General features: G+C 38.0%; 1 protein-coding gene across 23 annotated transcripts in view; it reads left to right on the top strand.

Moving 5' to 3' along the window:
* ESRRG (estrogen related receptor gamma) overlaps positions 1 to 17,074 on the top strand; it is a 388,458-nt gene that overhangs the window by 280,911 nt on the left and 90,473 nt on the right. The window lies entirely within an intron of this gene.

The raw sequence follows: 17,074 nt of genomic DNA, 5'->3' as shown, positions 1-17,074 counted from the left end.
AACCATCAGAATTCTTTAAGATTTATTTCCTCCATTCCACTGTTACTCTGTCCCAATTCTGGCAGAAAACCAAAACACACACTGTGCCTTCTTTTCCCTGCATTCATTCAGTCTTCATTCCATCGGGACAAATGAAAGGGTTACTTCTAAATTGAATAAGTACTGTGTGTGTATGTACTGAAGTTACTGTAACTACACTGGAGCAAATTATGGTGTGCAGAAGAGGAGAATCCATCCCCCTCCTTTCTTTTTCCCTAAAAGTGTCTGAGAACCCCTGCCCCTCACTGTAAGTATATATTGAATGTTTTAATTCGTCAGTTACATTTTGAAGATATCGAATGCAAGAAAATGTACTCTAGAAATGCTGCTGTCTTACCTGGAACCTCTTCATCTATGTTACACATGGAGATGATTGTTCAAATATTGGTTGCCTGCTATACACTTACATTGCTGTATCGTGTATGCAAGAATACACTTCTAAGTGCATGTATTATATGCATATATATATTATTATTTTAGGGCACTGACACCATCAAGAAAGATGCCATGGACTTCTGAACTAGATAAACATTTGGAATAAAATCTACATAATATTCTCTAAGTATTGTTTCCAGTGGAGAGTACCTTGTGTTAAGCAACCACTTCAAAACAATCCTATGCAATTTTGCTTTGTCAGTGCTTGAAAACTCAGCTTTAATAGCTGGCTAATTTTTGCAAATGGTTTGGTGGTAATGTAAAACCTGTTAAGTATGCAGCTATCAGGGTAAAAATCCAAGAAACAACATAGACCAGTGGTGAGATGATGGGCAAATTAGGCCTATCACACACCTACAGACATATTCTTATTGGATTATACTTACTAAGAATAAACCTTGTTCTGTGCAACTGCTTTGGCAGATGCTATGATCCTGTGAGCCAAATCCTGCTGTCCTTAGTCTTACTTGAGCAAAACTCCTGTCAGATTCGATGGAGATTTTGCCTCAGTAAGAACGGCAGGATTTGACCCTCTCTTCAGTGGTGGTGGGAGAGTTGTTACTTGCCAAAATCCTCATATAACTGACCACTAGCAGCAGTTACTTGAAAGTGAAATCATGATACTTAGATAAACTAAAAGTAAAATGAAAGGGATTACTGGGTATGGCACCTTTTGAAAGGGACTGTGCTGCTTAGAATCTTTTTTTAGTAAGTTAAGACCTTGTATCACAAGTAATTTAATATACAGATTTGTTGAGCAACTTTGAAAATGAAACAGTGCTACCAAGAGTGCATGCAGCTGAATTGATTTAATCCTTTTCCTCTAAATTTTGAGGGCACTGCTGTGCATCCATCAACACATGTGTTTTAAAAAACCTAGCCTGTGTGCAGCTTCTGTGATTCCAAGAGGAAGTTAAGTGTCTTCTCTACAAATGAGTAATTATATCAGCAAATTTGTGTGCAGATTTACTGTTTCTGCATACAATTTTGAGATAATTTAGTTACAGAATACAGATGCACATTGTGAGTAATATTTTTTTGCTTGAATGTTCATTGTCCATGGATTCAAATCATTCCCACAAGTTTTCCTAATAAGAAAGCATAAATTTTCTACTCTAAAAGTACATACCTTTTTCTAAATGGCAAAATAATTAATTGCTTTGAAAAGACAGTGTTGTTTATTTACCACCTATTACAACAACCTACAAGAACCTATAAGGGCATTTTAGTTTTTTCCCCTTTAGTGGCTGCTTTTTAAATCATACCAATTCACTGTACACTTGTAAGAGTCTACTTATAGTAAAGATTTTTTTTTTCTTCTTGTTGGAGGGTAATTTTGGAGCTGGTTATTGTTTTTGGCTGTGGAAAAGTCTGGAGATGACTTTTTTGACTTGGAGCACATCCTTTATGTATTAAGGAAGATAATATGCTGACTTCTTTCATGTGTAAAGTGATATAAATTTATTGATTAGCATGGACTTAAAATAAGCTGAAATTATTCTTGCAGTATCTCAAGTGTTTCTTTATGTACAGACAAGGATTTCAGTCCCATGCAGCATGTCAGAGATCATGCTGCAGTAAATCTATTCAAATGTAAACCTGTTCAATTCAATTACCAGTTTATAATAAAATTTGCTGCTGCAGCCTCCACGTTTGTCACAGCAGTCTCTACATGCTGATGGCACAGCATGCCTGGAAATTGACAGCCTAAATCTATTTACAAAAAAAATTTAGTTGCAGACCTGAAATAAAATCAAGTTTAAGCAGCTTTGAGAGGAGCATCACATTCCTTACAAGAACAGCACATCTGCCAGGGTGCATCTTCTCCAGAAATCTTACCTTGTTTTTGGGGCATTTTCTTGTAGGAATTTATCCTTAACAAACAGTTTTTAAGTGTAATCCAAAGTGAAATAATTAGCAGACATTGTGCTTCCCTTCACATTTGAAAGGACTTTACTACATTTCAATTTTGTGAATTGTCATATAAATTTCATTATAGAAATCACCGTGCTTGGAAAAAGATTCTGAATTTTAGCTTTGCTTGTAGGGCAAGGTCCTAAAACCACTTATAGCAAATGTATAGAGTGGCCTCCCTTATGACATCTGCATGTTGAATCATTTATGTGACAAGATAATGGTGTTTTTCATCAAGCATCCAGTGTTTCTGGGAGACCCAGTGCTAGGCTTGTGGGGCTGGGGTCAAATCCTGGGAGGGAATTGCATTTCTGGTCCCGTGTAGCACAGGGTGGAGTAGGGATTTTCTGTATGTGTTCTCATGGATGTTGGTGGGGCTTAATCAACAGCACCTAGATCAAGATTCTTAATAATTTGTTAGATGTGAACCAGGAACCAGAGAAGGAATGCTACAGCAATTGCCAGGCTGGGCTGGAGTGGGATTGAGGTCCTGGCTGCATCTCCTGTTGAGTATCATAAGAAAGTTTGTACAGACTGATCTGGAGGAGCACATCGCTTTGGTTTAGCCCATGGACTGTTACCTAAAAATATGTCTGGGTCTATGGATGGGTTTTGAGTATGTTATACTTCATACTGTAGCATTCAGCAGAGGAGGATGAGCTTTAGGCACAGGACAAATATGAGGGTCTTGTGTTTTCATTTACTTTCCTAGGTAAGGGTAATTAGCAGCAAAGCAGAATACATTGCACTCAAAGAAGAAAAATTATATTTTTCTGTATTTAATTTTGTGTGTCAGTGTTACAAAAACCCTGATTTTCAAGTATCACAATTGAATGTTCTCCCAAAATGCAGTGTCTTTGACTGCATTTATATTTTGGTGGATTGTCTCAGATTCATGAGAACAAATGAAACAACATTAAAGATTCTTGTGTAGTCTAGGGAGAAACTTTTCAAAAGTATCCCTAGAGATTTCTTGAAATAATATTGCAATTGCTAAAAGGGTGCAGGGAGACATGTACAACAATTTGCATTTTTAAAAAAGGAACATTTTTAAGACATTCAGTAGTTTTCAGTGCTGTTGGTTTAAAATCTGTCTTCTAAGTTTTGCCTTTCAAACTCTTTAGAAGCCAGTGATTAGTTTGCTTCAGGTGTTAGAACTAAATCTGTGTTCACGTGCAAGATTGGGTATTTTGGCTATTTACCTTTTTATACAGCTAGTTGCACTGAGAAAAAGGGGTTGATTTTTTTATTGTCTTTTCTAAGGAGAAGCATTGGATGTAAAACTACATTAGATGGTATGGGGAATCTTAAGTAGATATTTGACTTTTTTTATTCTATTGCTAGGTGATCTATGTGAGTAGAATTCAACATTTAGTATTTAATTAGTACTATATGCCTGTTAATAATATTTGTAGGATTATTTCCAATGGAGTAATTATTCCAAAATAAAATTACTTTTTATTTCAGGTGCTGCATTTATGTAATTGTTTTTACAAGACATTATTCCGTATGCTTTTGTTTTCTTCATAGAGGTAAAGCCTTAGCCTCAGTTTTACCTGCCCCTGTATTGTAGCTCAGAGAGGAATTTGTTGAGTGACACTAATGCAGCTTTTAGACCATCTGGAGTGCTGTATCCTGTTTTAGCTCTCACAGTTCTGTGCAGTTTGTATTTCTTACAGGACTGTTGACACCAAAGCATCTCCCACATATCTCTCATTTCTGATATTTGGGTGTTTTCAGAATTTGTCATGGACTGTGTGCAGTGACTGATCTGCATTGCTTGTTACTTCACAAAGTCTATTTCCTAAATGAGTGATACATGGAAAAAAAAATAATCTAAGTTTATATGAAAAGTGAAGTATACTACAATAAAAAGGCATGATTTACTTCATGTAAGTGTGTTTGTGTTTTCCTTAGGAATGGATGGCATTTACAAATTATCATCAGTCACTTGGTACCCAGTTAGAACAGGCAGAGTAACAAAATTCCAGCTTAATTAGTCCTGCTATTACAAATGAGAGGCCAGATCCTCACCAAGTATTAATGGAATCTCTTGGAGCTGTGTTAGAGTGCTGCTCATTTGGCAGGTTTAGCAATCTGTGCTATGGGGAAATCAGCAATATACCTTTTTATGTCCGTGAATCTTCACAGTTGCTCCTACATCAGCCATCATTCAGGCTCTAAAAATGAACAGAAACTCTCTGAGCTCTTCATCTGGTGGTACTGACTTGATGTGTAACTCTTCCCATCACAATAGAGCAGTTTGCAGGTTTTACTTGTACTGCTGGATGAGTAGCCCTTAACACTTCTCATTCATTACTGTGCTTGGGTTTTTTGAGAATTCATACAGGCCCTCAAAGAGACCTCAGCATCCCTAGGGAAATGGTAAGGCAGTAGTTAGAATCTGTCTTGTAAAGAAATCCTGGGCTTTTAAGTGTTTTTCTTCAGCTGTGATCTGAATAAAAGCAATTACTGACAGTTTTAAAAATGCTGGAACATTTTACATGGTCATATAATGAACCATAAGATTACATGAGTTAAACTTTTCCTTAACATGTTAAAATTGGGGATATCTAAAATATTTTTGATTTACACTTTGAGAAATTTCATTGATTCAAATATAAGAATACATTTTTAAAAAGAGGGATGTGTATTTTAAAGCATAACTTACTGAGTTTATTATGGAAAGATTACCGTATGAACATCTTTGGCTTGTGTTAAGCAGCAGATCGGATTAAATTATCATATTGATCCTTTCTGGCTTTGACAGTCTATGAAAATGAATCCAATACAGCAGGGAGAACAGGCAGCTTGAGTTTAGTCTTATGTAAGGAGATGCATGATATGCAGAGGAGCAGATTAATGGATTCTCTCTCAAAATAATAAATAAAACTAAGCAATCTCCTTTATGACTAAAATTGTGTTATCACCTATGATTTGAGGGTAGTGAAAAAGCCTGCTTAATAGGATTCCTTCTAACAACATCTCTTTTGAAAAGACCTGTGCATCAGATATTGCCAAGGTAAATTTCTCTTACAAGTCTAATACCATTAGTCTGCCAAACTGAAAGCAGAAATTATTGTGGACGAAGTTTTAGTTTCTGCTGCCTTCAGAAATCAGAACAAAAGAGAGGAGAAAGCATTAATGGTATTCAAAGAAAATATTTCTGTACAGGATGACAGTTAATAGAGCAGCAGTGACCTCAGTGAAATTTCTTATGCTCTCTATCGTAATATTATACTTAAGGAGCTCCTCCATTAATGCAGGATCTTGAACAAACCTGTGTTATAACATCAAGAGATAACATAGTGTGTCTTCTGTTGATGTCTCAGCTCTCCTCTGTTTTTCAATGTATTGTGAAGGAGTTTGGTTTCTAGTGCAGTTATTTTTTTCAAACTGTTTCTTTTCCTCTTCTATTCCTTCCTTTCTCCCTTTCTTTCCTTTTTTCCCCATTCACCCATTCCCCCCTTTTCTTCCTCCCTTCTATTTCTCCCTTCACTTTTATTTCTTCCTTTTTCCTTTTTCTTTCCCCCTTTCCCTTTGTACTCCCTTTCTTTCTTTCATTCAGTGTGTGCTTGGATTAATATATACTGGGACCTGTTAAATCTCCTTGGAAACAATGGAAGCTAATCTCTAAGTGCTGTTGGTGTTCATAAGTAGGCATCTTTGCTCCTAACCAAAATGTGACCTGATAGCCCAGTTCACACATTAGAACTGACAGCCCAATTTGTCTGCCCTAAAACGCAGCTCATGACTATCCACTCTCTGTAACTGATGAAGAAGGACAAACTATTCAACTTCAGGTTAGTGTTTATAGTCAGCTCAAGCAGCTAGCATTTCTATTCATCCACTAGAAAAATACCCCAGAAACAGCAAGTACTGGGGATGTGGGTATTCTTCCCAAGTCACAGGGAAGCATCTACAGCTCCTGCTAAGTGTCAGCCTTCTCAGAAGTTTTCATGGTGTTCGTGCTGCACTGCTGTGCCACTCGGGTTTTCTGTTCTGTCTTCTGAGTATTTTGGGAAATGAAACAGATATTCCAGCGGTTCACTGGACTTGGTCTTTAAATAAAATGTCTCTCTTCCTTGACAAAATTTTGTTTTACCATTGCCCCTTTATACAAATGCTCCCCTTCCATAAGAGGAGGTATGAAGTGGATGTGGAGAAAGCAGTATTGTTTTAGAACTATTTACCTTTCTTGGCTTTACACCGATCTGTAAATGGGGAGGTTTTTGTGTTAGCATTTGCAAATCTGAGGTCAGAGCTGTTTGCTGGCTCACTGACCACTAACTTCCTTGAGATTAACTGTTAGGTTGGGTCTGCTCATGCAGTCATTGCTGCTGAAAATCCCAGTGACAGCAGTTGTTTGCAGGGTCAGACAAGCAAAGAATACTTTCAACCTAAAGTTACTTTGTACTTCTGTTATTGAAAATAATGAGTTTGAAAGATTTTGTATAGGATTAAATTTTACTGTAATTTTCTTAGTGCACATACCTTATATATTACTTGCTCAGAATTGGAAGGAGTAGGTTCTGCAGTTTCACGAGTCTACTTAAATTACTATTAAAAATTAATCACTTTTACTAATATTTTCTCATCATAATCTGAGGTAGTTAACTGCACGTCCTCATTTGTCATATTTATTCTTTTGATCCTAAATTAAGGAAGCACTATTTTCCAAATTTTCTAGAAAATACTCCCTTTTTTGTGAGGTGTGTTCTTTGGATTTAGCCCCTGTGAACATTTGCTTATGCAGTGGAAGTACAGTGACAGGAATGTAAGGTATAAGGATAGGTAGAGAAGACTCTGAAGGATGCAGGACTTTTCCCATGATCTCACAGACAAGTAGCTGCTTTTCATCTTGGTCTCTGCCAGCCATAGACAACGTACATCAACGTGGCACTGCCATTTTTTTCAGAGTACTTGAATCCTTATATGTGAGTCCTGCCCTACATTAAATTTGGCTCATTTTGTAAAGAGTAATTACATAAACATTAGTAATTTGTATTCTTCACTTTTTTCTGTTTCTGCTGTGCAGATACTTGCACATCCCCTTCTTGGGTGGGATAGGTATGGGATCTCTGGTAGAGATGCATGTAAGGGTAATGCATATCCTTATCCCTAAAGTGCCACTCTGGAGACAACCTTTCTGTATTTTACTCAGGCCTTGCCTGGGAAGCATTCACATCTCCTCACAAAGACTCTTGCTGTGTAAAATCTTTTATGAAACCACAGAATGTATGATAGGATTATTTGGGGTGAAGGGCTGAAGGTGGTGCTGGTGCTGGTAATTAGAACCCATGTGGCAGATATACAGCCAGACTTCTGCTGCTTGGGATGGATTGGCACTGCAAATCTTGGAGGCTGAGGAGCTCTCTTGGCCTCTTCACTCAGTCAGAGTTATGAATGTGTTGAGAAGCAAGAAAATTTCCATCTGCAGTTGTTACATCTGACCTCATATAGTGCTATTCCCCAGATGTTTCACACTTCTGAATCTCTGCTGTCCTACAAAACAATCAACGTGGGTTTTGAGACGTTATTGTAACTAAGCCACAGTCTTCTCTCACCAGTCATTGCCCTTTTATAAGCTGAAATTATTGTAAGTGGTGAGCCTTTGCCAGTTCTACTCACTGAGTCACTGCAGTATGAAGTTGGAATGTTATTTCATTTGGTGTTTGTAATGTGGCTTTTCTGGTTGGAAGTCAGCTGCCTGAATTCTGAAATAAATGTGATCATCTGCAATGAATTGTCCCTTTGTCAGATTTTGCCATGCTTACTAGCTATTCTAGTAATAGATCTCATCTAACCAGCTTTTTCTATTTTTTTCTTCACCTCCTTCTTTTTTGTTTTCTTTTCTTCTGCTATTTATATGACAGAAAAGGGAAATTATGAGGGGAGTCTGTTGTGCTCACAGTAGTCGCTTAATACAGCTATTAATCTTTATAAATTAAAAACATAGCTTTATTTTAAGCCTCAGTAGGCTTTTATTAGATAAATGATTCTGGAGAAAGTTAAACACAGCTATGTTAAATATATACACTTACTGAATAATATCAATATTTTCCTTTTTGCTCTTTATTGTTTCAGCAAAGTTAATATATGTATCTATTTTTCTCTTAAGCATCTGGTTTAGGTCTCAGGATCATCAGGTATAAGATGAGAAGTCAATTTGAATTACAGTTTTAGTGCAGCAGATCCAAAATCAGCATTCCATACCACTTGCTTGCGTGAGGTCTTACTGTAGTCCATGTTAAAGCAGTTAATTATTCAAATACTTAATTTAGAAAAATTGAAATACTTTTTAAAAGAAAGTCTGCGTGATACTGTCCCTTAATCAGCTTAACTCCAGTCCATGCCCTTAGTGACAGAATTGTTGGTGTGCTGTAAATGTTTATCAGCAAAACTGCTTGGCTAGCAAGAGAGAATGTTGATAACTTGCTGCATGCTGAGCACATACAAATCCTAGGAAAAAACAAGTAGTATAAGATCATCACCCTCATCTTTTGTCCCCTTTCCATCTTCAGCCAAGCATTAGTCCATACAGTGCTGTTCTTGTCATTTTTAGTCAGCAATGTAAAAATTACTTCACCAATGCTTTGTCTCTTTCTAATACTCCTTTCAGTCCTGTGGGTGGCTGACTGAAGATGAGCCACATCTTTTGTTCTGATCTGAATCAGTCAACAGATCAGTCTTGTTAAACACTTGTACAGCCACATGTTGCTTTTCATGACAGTCTGGTCATGAATGGTCTCCAGCATCTGCAGTTCCTATGCTCTCTCTCATTTTAATATTTTCTGTAGTTCAGTCCAGGCTTTGGAAACAGGCACCTGAGATTTCATTGCATGGTCAAGCTCACATTTCAGTGGATAACATTTGGGAAGAGAATCTTGTTCTAAGTTGCCAGAACTGTTGTATTTCTGCTATATTTGCTGGATAGGAAGTGGTATCTGTTATGGTGAGATGACTTAAGAGATGGCATAAATACACTTTGGATTCACACTGAGGGTACCTGCCTGTTAGTATTGAAGTATTAAGAGAGGTCTTCCTCTGAACTGATTTTTCAGGGCACAAACCATTTGCTGGTTTCCCTGTCAAACTTTTAATGAAAGCTCTTAAGTTTCCAATTTGAAGACAGAATAGACTGCTAAATATCAAAATAAAGAAAAATTAACATTTCCCTTAAAAAGTAACAATCTTTTATAATGCCAGTTTAAATCTTTCTTGCTCTAAGATGTATTAGAAAGTTTCTGTGGAGTTATAACTCAGGTAAAGAATTGGGCTGAGATAATAAAGGACTGAATAGGCTCTTCCTTCTCAGCAGCCCGCAAGAACATCACCCAAAGTACAAGTCTCTGACTGTTTTTCAGGCAAAAAGAAGTTGGAACGCCTCTTGAGTCTGGTTTTCACAGCCATAGTCTTTGCTGGTCTTCCATCTGCTGAAGTGTGCCACATGGCCATTGTTTGATCCTGCATGACATGCATAGGGATGCAGTAATTGGAGAACAAAGCCACAGAGTAGCTAAGATGATCCTTCTCTTTTCTCTTTTTATCTTCTCTCATTTTTATCACTTTCTATTCATTTTCCTCTTCCAAACCATGATTGTATCAGAAGAATGCTGATGAGAAAATAGTTGCTGCGAGCACATATCCTCCAGGCAGTTTTTTTTCTGGCCAGGTGGGAGAGAGAATCATTAATTCCTTGAGGTTTTTGTTAGCTGACTCACTGTTTCATGAGGACTAGTCAGGCTGAATGACTGTATTTCCTTCTGGGCATCCTGGTATTGCTGGAGATATCCATCCTGGCAAGATGCTTCAGCTCATTTCCAATTAAAATACTTGTTATGGAAGTATTCTTAAACACAGCTGATTAATGAAGTTAGGAAAAACATTTGACTGCAGAGCGTTAAGGCTTCCAACATTGGTGTTCCTCTCTAGAGAGGTGTGTGGAATGAGAAAGCATTAGGAATGTTAGCAATCCATCCCTTTTTGTTCCCATTTGTTTTCTCTAATTTCCTGCTTTTTTAATTCTGCTTAGCTGAAATAAGTCCTCCTTCCCTCCTCTTCACCGTTCCCTCCCCCTTTATGGAATAGCCCGTGACACGTGCCTGTAAAGTGGCTTCTTGGGAATTTGCAAGTCTTTGAATGTGTTATCTGATTAAAGGGATGTATGTGTCTTTAATTCTCGTCTGCAGTTTCACCTCTGACCCCATCTGTTAAAGTGGAAAGGAGCTGAGAGTCAGCAAAGTCCCAGATTCAACCCAGATAACCTGCAGTGTGCACATTTGAATGCTTTAACTCCTCAGTTGCCCCTGAAAATTACATACTCAATTAAGTGACAGGTTTCATTGGAAAACGTGGAGGGTCTGATATGAGACAGGTGAATTGTTTATTTTGTTGATATGCTTAAGGTAGGATAATTTAGTCCTGGCTTTGCCTTTTCTGTTAAAAAAACCCAAACATATAGACGTGATACATAAACATGTATAAGATCTCATTCACTCGTGTGTATTTTCATTTATTTATTATTTTAGTAGACCAGTTTCTTGCTTGCAGAGGTGAAAAGCTGAACCCTATTTCTACTTCCTTTTTGAAAAGGAAGCTGAATTATGTTGTTGGAAATGATGTAGCAGTTTTGGGTGAATAAGGCTGTAGAAATAATGTCATTGAAAGATTTAAGTAGATGACATGAGGGTCATTTGCATTGTCTCACTAATATTGTGCTTTTTTTGCAGAACAATGTAATTGTGGCATTTTCTGTGCTTTACAGATAGATATTGTAAGTGATGGGAATATTACACTATGTTTGGACCTGTGGGTGTTTTGATTTTTCTCTGGTCATTTTCTTTTCTAGCTTTCAAACACTCTTAAAACTGAAAGGATTTTCAGTATCCCAGATCCATCCCTGTTTTCTGAATGCTAGAGCCAAGTTCTTCCCCCACTTACATCTGTTCAACTCTGGTGGTTTCACTTATGCTATGTGGCTGTAACAATGCAGAATTTGTCCTAATCTGCCCTTTCTTTTTCGATGGAGAATATGCACGTGCAAAGTGTACGTGAACACAGTGAACTGCAAATAGAAAAAACGTATGTATTTTGTGTGTGTGTTTGTGTGTGTACACACACATAGATAAACAGCACACAGATAGGTTTGATACTATATCTACTGTACATAATATTGTAAATGGTATCTTGCTGTGCTGGAATCTAGGCAATATGAGTTCAGTACTAAAGTGTTCAAGTTGCACCTGAGCTAGCTGGAGCCTGCCAGCCTCTGCAAGCCCACTGAGAGCATCTGTCTCGCCACCACCTTGCTCACGCTGTGTCCTCTGCAGGCTCTCCGATTCTTCCGACTATGAGCATAAATCATCCACCTGTCAGGAGCTCGAGCTGCCTGGATTATGCAATGCCTGCCTTCATTTGGAGGTGGTGTGAGCACAAGATTGCGGCAAATGGTTTGCATTCATTTTAATGCCGCTCCCGCATCTCTTCGGCTTTAATGAGGGTTCGGGGTGGTGACGACTCCCTGAGACAATGAAAGTCCTAGAAACCCAAGCTTTCTTTGTACATTTGTATGGCCTTGTTTAGATTTTTTTTTTTTTTTTGGCTTTTTCCCCCCTCCCTTCCCACCCCCCCCACCAAAGAAATGAATGGCTTGAAAATTGAGGCAGAGAACTGGTACTGCACAAAGCCAGCTGTCCATAGCTCTGCTTTTTGGCCTTGTAATACTTCCCTCCAGCTGAGCAATGAAGAATTTAAAAATCAGTCATGTTTAATGTTGATTGTCCATTTGTGCTGTCCAAAGCTGCATAGTGCCTAGTTGCCTTCGCTTAAAAAAAATCTGTAATAATCCTACCTTTGCATTTTATTCAGTTACAGGTGTATTGAATTACATGATCAAGGGTGCAATACCATGTTGTATATTTCAAATTTAAAATACAGAGACCTCTATACTAAGGTCTCCTTGTATTAACAAAAAAAAAAAAAAATCAACTTTCGATAAAATTGTCTTATTTCAGCTTGGTAGATCTGAATTGATAAAATTCCTTATTCACTCATAATTTTCATCATGAATTATAAACAGAATAAATATTAGTATTTATTCATCTGTGTAAGCAGAAGAGAACAGAGGTTGGGAGGCAAAAGCAGAGAAGTCCTTTCGAAGGCAAATGTTGAAGATGATGAAGGAGTAAAGATAATTTGTGCCTTCACACATGTAGTATCTATTATACAAATCCCACCAGATTCTTGCAGGTACAGCCTTTAGACTGTAGCCGACCTTATGTTCTTAGTGGCCTGAAAAACAAGTGATGGTAGTAATAGTAAAATACTTAATTTTGATACTATTAAGTAGTTAGCAGGGTAAGTCCATGTTTATTCTAATGCTAATTGCTGGTTTTCACCCCTATTTAAGGAAACAAACTCGTTTAATACTTTTGAAACATTTGGGATTGTGCAACAGGATTTTTCTGCAGTGAAAGTGTCATGTGCTTGTCAACAATTTTTTCAGAGAATACTTTTTTTACATTTTCAAGAGCACCTTTGATGCATAGACAGTAAGACCCCCATTTTAAAATATTAAACCTCAGAGAAAGAGGACAAGAGTTGCTTAGTAAAAGTCACATGTGGTGTTAGAGGCACAGCTAGAAGTGGAACTTCTGCTCTGAGGTTAATGTGTCTTTCAGCCTGGGACTTCAAAGTCCAGCCGTGTCCACCCCTTTCTCACCCAGTGACTGAAAGAGAGAAAGGTTTATTGCTTGTTCATTTGGGGTTTTACCTTTCTCTTTTTAACACTTCCTTTTACATGTGAACTCCTCAGTCAACTACTGGTGAAAATAATCCTAAAAGGTGAAGTGAAATTCAGGGCAGCTTTTGTCAACAGGGAAAATAAAGCCTTGTATTCCAGTGTACCTCTGTATTTCCCATTGATATTAATAGAAGGTGCTCAGACATATGGAGAGGAATCTGTGTTGCCAAAATACTCAGATTTTTCTCTTGGTGAAATTTTCCCCAGCTGATAAGTAGCACGAGTGGCAGCTGAATGTGGAATACACAGTGTGTGGAACACACACTCCTGAATTGCAGCAGTGCTTGGGAGCTCTGCCTGTGTCTATGTTCTGCTGCCTTGGTCTGAAAGCCAGGGAATTTCATGCAACCTGGTCATACTTAACTAGGACCACACAGAGCAAGGGAGGTTTTTTAATAGGCTGTTTGGGGAAGAGTGGACACCCTAGCATGTGTAGACTTTGAGATCTGTACTGGGAGCCTTATTTGCTTTTGGTTGCAAGCTACCCTTCCATGCCGTTCCCTCCCCCCTCCAGTTTTAATTTGATGGAAAGCCAGCAGTACTGCAGTTTTATGCAAAATCTCCAGTGAACTCAAAAAAGATTATTATTTCTCACTTTGTCTTTACAGATAACTTTAACATTTTATGCGTCACAATGCAGGATTATCCGAAGACACAAATGCAGTACAACGCTGACAAAATCAGATGAAAAATCTCCCTCTTTTAGCTATGAAGAAATTAGATTTATCATCAGAAAAGCATTCTCTTTTCATTTTCTGAAAGGTGCTTTTTGACAGACCCTTTGCAGTGGACGTCATGCTCACAAAACATGCTGTCACAGGGCTATTTGAATATGGTGACAGGCTCATTATCATGTTGAAGACAACTGACAACACTGCAGACTAGAAATGGACAGGCTTGCCAATCAGCTGTTGAAAGGATTGCAGTTGAAATAGAGGGTTTTTTTTGTTCCGAGAACAGTAGTACAAATTGACTACATTAATTCTTTTTATTATGGTTGCATACACTGTAGTTAAGGGTCCGTCACTGTTTCCATTATAAATCCCTGTTTTCAAGGGTTTATTAGTAGACCATAAAAATGGTTCCTGTTGAAATTTTGCATTAAAAATGTATACTACCCTACCAGAACAAAATTTCTGTCGTAACTGTGTGGAGGAGGGAGGGCAGAGAAACAGGGATTGACTGATTTTTAGCTGAAAATTGCATAAAGCTGAATGCATAATTATTTTTATAGAATCTTAGATGTCCAAGAGTTTTATAGACAGGTTTCTGCCTCGGGAGTTTACAGTTTCAGGATGTGGTGCTGCCAGCACTTATTATGGGATGGGATTTTCCTGATAGTTTCACTGGAATCAGTAAAGCACCAAACTTTATCTGTAGAAGTAGGAATTTGCAGGTTCAGGTTGAGTAGTCAAACAATCTTGAAAAGTTATTTTGCCTTTTCTTGGACCTCAAAAATAGTCAGGTTGGGGTTTTTTGTTTTGTTTTAATATTACTCTGGGACGTTAAATGATTACCTGAGGTTCAGGGAGTTTTGCATGTATAATGGCAATCCAAGCAAAAATGATTCCACCAATATACTCCATTATGTGAAGTGAAAAGATTGCTGGAATTTATCTGCTTTAATCCGAAGTGGTAGTCCTGGGATATCTTTTAATAGTGGAATTTCCCAGGTGTTGGAGTTCATGCCGCTGTAGTTTCTAGAGTGCCCTTAAAATTTCTGTAGCCGTCTACGGCATCATACTTCAGTGCAAATGCAGGAGTGTCTGTTTTGACAGGTCTGAGCAGCTCACAAGGTATCTTCTGTTCAGCTCTGGAGGCAAGGATGTTCCTCTGAGTCCCCTGAGAGCCTGCTCTGGCAGGCATTCTCAGAGCACCCTGTCACAGCTCAGCACACGGGCACCACACACAGTCACTTTCTGCTGTGCCATCCTGGTGATCCCGCTGGTGCCTCAGCAGCAGCCAGCTTGTGGGAGGGGAGAGCTGGTGTTTCTGCAGCCAGGATTTTCCACACCCTCACTACAACAGTCAGAGAGAGCTTTTCCCCAGGACCTGGAATACCTTTTCAATCCTTATACAGAGGAGAGTGTTAAATCTCTGTAAGGGCTCTAAACCAGAAGGAACTGAGGTTATATTTTTTTAAGAGAAGAAATCCAAGTTTGCTGGAGAAAAGGCATGTTGACCTGCTTTCCTGCAGAGAAGGAATAGGAGGCCAAGAGTCTTGAAAGGAGCAAGGCATTTCCAGGAAGCCTGGTGGAAGCACACATCTGAAAATTAGCCATAAATTGTACACATAAACTTGGTGGAGGTGGCAGCAATATGTGTGTGTTGGCTTATTGGTACTCTGCCCTGGGAGCCTGCCTTCCTCCATGCTTTGTACAGGAAGCCTGGATCTCCAGGTTCCAGCTCCATTTGGTGGGTCAGATAGAAGAAGCTAGGCACTGTGGTACATAGGAGGTACATCTCTTTTTGTAGGAGTTGGTTAAGTATAAAATGAGATATTGGAATAGAACAAGTCTACACATAGACCCCTCGTTTATTAAATTAATTCTCACCCGAAATTAATCTTAAATATATTCACTAAATATTTGGTGTGAAGCTGATCCAGAAAGAAGACAGAGCTTTGCTTAGTGTATTTTGCTGGAAGCTTACAAGGAAAAATAATTTTGCTTTGTAGTTCCATGGCTTCAAACATTTGCAGCCTTAATTGAGGCTCATTTGATTACTTGATTTCAAAGCACAATCAATTACCTTAATGCATATCACTGTTCTCGCAACTACGGTGATTGCAGAATTGTGAATGTAAAAATGGAAGTCACTTCTGAAAATTAAGTCTGCTATTCTATTTGCAAAGTCAGAACTCTGACTCTCATGAATTACAGCAGCACAGAGCAAAGGAGTATATTGTCATATTGCCTGAGCTATTATAATGTATCAGGTCAGCTGTGTGCATACTTAAAATCTTTAAAATATTTATGCTTCTCTGTTGAAGTCAGTCATCTGTTTCTAGGAGGAAACTTTGTGAAAGATATAACACCTAATGCAGGATGTTGAACCTAAAAAGTAGTGTTTATTTGCAAATTACTAAGGAAGAATTTCTTCTTTTCATGAAATCATGGCTCTGTGGAAGTCAGTGAAAAAGTTGCTGTTGATCTGGGGGCAGATGGGTTTTCATGGAGTGAGTAATTCTAGTGATTAAATCAGACGATTGGAATCAAGGCTTAATTTCAATTCCAGAGCAAGACATTTCTACTTAGTGTGCCTCCAGCAAAAATATAATAGATACAATAATATGGAGCTCACCTGCATGTTGTGAGGCTTATTGAATTAATATTTATGGAACACTTCAAGATTCTTTGATAGAAAGTGCTATATGGCTGCATACTATTACAATAAAGTCCTGAAAAGCAAATCAATCTGGAGTTAGTCTTATCTCATCCAGTTATAACTGACTACTGAAACTGTCTATCTTGTTAGAGAGAAGAAAGGCAGAAAACTAAAAAAAATAAGTATTAAAAAGAAACCCCAATTGTCTGGAAAACCTTGGGCTTATTATTTCAATTAACTTTTGGGTTTTGTGGTTATAGACCCTTTTTTAATGCTTTGCCAGCTAGATTTCTGATTGAAACCAAGCATAACGTAGTAACATTTTGTGGTTTGGGAGAGTAAATTAATATTTCCTTCTCCTGCTATAAATTGCTTCAGAGAGCATACATCCTACACCATGCCTACCAGACATGTAAATAGCATTATCTTTGAATCATTGGTTCCAGTGATTCCATGTATGAACAAACACTGTTGATTCATTGGTGCAGGGGGTTTTGTTGGCTAAGTATTTTTATATTTGCTTTTTAAAAGAAAACAAATATTCTTACAATTAAA

The sequence above is a fragment of the Oenanthe melanoleuca genome, chromosome 3 (assembly GCF_029582105.1).
Source record: "Oenanthe melanoleuca isolate GR-GAL-2019-014 chromosome 3, OMel1.0, whole genome shotgun sequence".
Lineage (NCBI taxonomy): Eukaryota > Metazoa > Chordata > Aves > Passeriformes > Muscicapidae > Oenanthe > Oenanthe melanoleuca.
The sequence above is the reverse complement of the archived record's forward strand: the minus strand, read 5'-3'. Positions and strand labels throughout refer to the sequence as shown.